Below are 2928 nucleotides of genomic sequence, written 5' to 3' on the forward strand. Positions count from 1 at the left end.
GGCCACGAGGAGGAACAGGCACCTTATACTGCTATTAATGCATTAACAAGGATTCAAGCCCCAAGAGAAGACACACATGGCTTCCAGCACCCATAGGGAAGTACTTTAGAGCAAACCATCACGGCTCAACCTTAAGATGATTTTCTTACAGAATTTGTGTCCATTTTACCCCAACAGTTGGGGTTAATGATGTGCATAATTTACATTACTATGCCTTTTATATTTGTATTATGATAAATTGCCTACCTTCGTGTTCCTCTTTATTATGATGCACTGGGAACACAATAGAGCAGTAGGAAAACAACAGTATAACACTGCGCTGTCAGCCTCCAACACAGAGCCAGCACACCCAGGCTGCAGCCATCCCCGGATGCACAGCACCGTGTCAGATGATTAGCTCCAAGGCAACTGCCAACATGCCGCTTTAGTGGAAATGAAAACAAGGTAATTCAAGATTTATTTTCTCTCTAAGAAAGCTCCAGGAGGCAGGAGCCAGCCCCCAGCATCTCCCATAAAATACCCGAACAGGGGAGCTCAGCTTCTGCCCGTGGATCTGTGAGAGACCTCTTCAAAAGGAGGAGAGTTTTCCTTTTCCTTCTTGTCCCCACACTGTATCCTAAGCAGAGTGCTGGAGATGGCTGGACCCTGGTTTCCCAAAGGAGATAAGCACACCTTGTGTGGTTTTAGCTCTAGGCATGCCTCCTGGGTGGCTCCTAATCACCCGTCCTTACAGCTTCAGAAACATATCCCTGTTATTTTCCAAGTGTTCATTTACCTCCAGAACATTGCTGTCTTAGCCCCCTTTCTAATGGATTAGGGTGAACAGATAACCAACCAAAGCTCCTTACTAACAGTGACCTACCATGCCCAAGTACAATCTGTGCCTGGATGCTGATACAGCCATATGCTGTGGCCAGAGAAGGTACCTGCTGAAAACACTTAGGAGCTGGGAGGAAAATGATCAGGATTAGTGGAGTGATTAATTCAGAGTTATTGAAGACCATCCTTTAAAGATGCCCTAAATGTGTTATAAAAAAAAAAAAAAGCCACACTGATTAAAAAGGCAATGATAAAGAAGTGCCTTGGTGAGATGGATGGTGAAAGCAGCAATAAACCCAAATAAAACCATGTATATGATAAATAGGATGAGAGCAAGCCAGCAGCAACAGCCATCGGTCAGAAAGCAGGGATGCAAACAAGGCCTGACAGTAACTTGTGTCATGAAAGGACCCTTTATGGAGATGGAGAGGTGGTTTCCCAGTCCAGGTGTTTGGGTTAGGGGTTCCATTGGCAGTCAGGAAGCACGAGAGGGTGTCAGAGATTTTAGATAGAGTCTTGCTGTCATCTTCTGGATGATCCTGAGCTGGTTATAAAATATTCCTGCCTCCGCTCAGGTACAGGTTCTTTCCAGAAATCAGAAACCCAAACCTTGGAAACCTGACTCTTCAGGTGAAAATGCAGAAAAGCTTCTGTTTGGAGTTTCTGGTCAATATTTTAGCTCTACTATCACTCCTAAGGACACAGAAAGGAGCTCTTGTAGGGTTTTCAAGTCTTCCAGAGGACTGACATCACCTGCAGGACCTAAGACCTGATGTGTTTTGCTTGCTAAGGCTGGATACGGACAGATGGTTTGGAGCAAATCTGGCATTTCCTGGGGCAGGAGAAACAACGTACATGTGCAAGACCATCACAGGTGCTGGGAGGCATCCATGCACCTATGCTGGCAACTCCAAACCCCAGTCCCTCCTCCTGGGAGCTTTGCCCACTGTACATGCACAGAGGAGCCAGGTACCCCAGCAGGCAGCAGTGGGAGAGATTGCTGCTATGAGATCTGAGCACAAAGCGGCTTTAACCACTGCTGGCATTGGCACAGCAAGCGAGAAGACATTTACTTCCAGGAGCAAACACAGGGAACTGCCAATTGGCCAAAACCAAATAAAACATGACCTCTGATGAACTGGAGCCGTAATACTTTCAAACAACCCTGCGCTCAATATCGGCAATGCAATAGTTTACCTTTGAGACACGAGGGCTGAAGGAGGAACGACACCCCAGCTCCCGGAGATGTTTCATTACCATCATTGCTATTACTGATAACAGGACAGCAAACCCCCACGAGGGCCCCGTGCCGGGCTCCAGGAAAGCATTACCTGCACCTCTTCCCCAAGGGAAAGCACAGGAGCTGGGGTTTATGGGAGCACCTGAACCTTTTCAATTACAGGAAATACAGAATGAGGCAGAATAGAGATATTCTTTCCTGGCAGCAAAGTCCTTCCTCTCAGCTTTTGTTCTCAATCCTGCAACCTGCCCGCTACTCCCTGGGTAACCACGCACACACTCAGCCTTGCTGGCTCCTGGAAAAAGCCCCTTTTAAGTGGGACAGGAACAAACCCTGAGCTAGAAATAATGGGAAGCCTTTGGGGAAGAAGTAATAAAACAATCTGAGTTTGATTATTAAGCACAAAGCGCGAGATGGCAGCTGATGTGCAGTACACACCGCCTCCCAATCAAACAAATACCCAGAGCGCAGTCCTGTCCAGAAGCAGTATAGATATCTCAGCAGCTTATTACCTTGTTTCCTGGATCACTGCAAGCTTCTTGGAACCAGTGTGAAGCACAGGCAAATCCATTAAAAAATTGATTTTTGTTATTTCTCTTCAGCTGCCTCTGACTTCAGTCACTTCTCTCTTACACTTTGGCTGCAGTAAATTCACCCTCTGCCTGCCTTTATTCCCAGCAAGGAGTTCCTTGTCCTGCCCTGGAGCCTCCTGGAGTGACCAAGGGCTCCTGGGTACTGGTCTATAAACCTCTTTCTGCCTCTACCCCAGGACAAACAGGCTGCTGCCGGCAACCACAGGCAGGCAGCTTCTCCCTGGCTATGCCTACACCCCAAACCCATGGTGTGGGAGATGCTCCAGGTTACACTGG

At 47.4% G+C, this 2928-nt stretch overlaps 1 long non-coding RNA gene across 1 annotated transcript; it reads left to right on the plus strand.

Annotated features, from left to right (window-relative positions):
- The first annotated feature begins 271 nt into the window (after positions 1-271).
- Positions 272-2660, plus strand: LOC133212457 (uncharacterized). The gene is made up of 2 exons (XR_009725479.1): positions 272-444; positions 1395-2660. It is a non-coding gene; the product is annotated as an uncharacterized LOC133212457 (long non-coding RNA).
- The last annotated feature ends 268 nt before the right edge of the window (positions 2661-2928 follow it).

Source organism: Neopsephotus bourkii, unplaced genomic scaffold (assembly GCF_033783945.1).
Source record: "Neopsephotus bourkii isolate Nb327-2 ecotype Australia unplaced genomic scaffold, CSIRO-AGI_Nbou_v1 NB_716, whole genome shotgun sequence".
Classification (NCBI taxonomy): Eukaryota; Metazoa; Chordata; class Aves; order Psittaciformes; family Psittacidae; genus Neopsephotus; species Neopsephotus bourkii.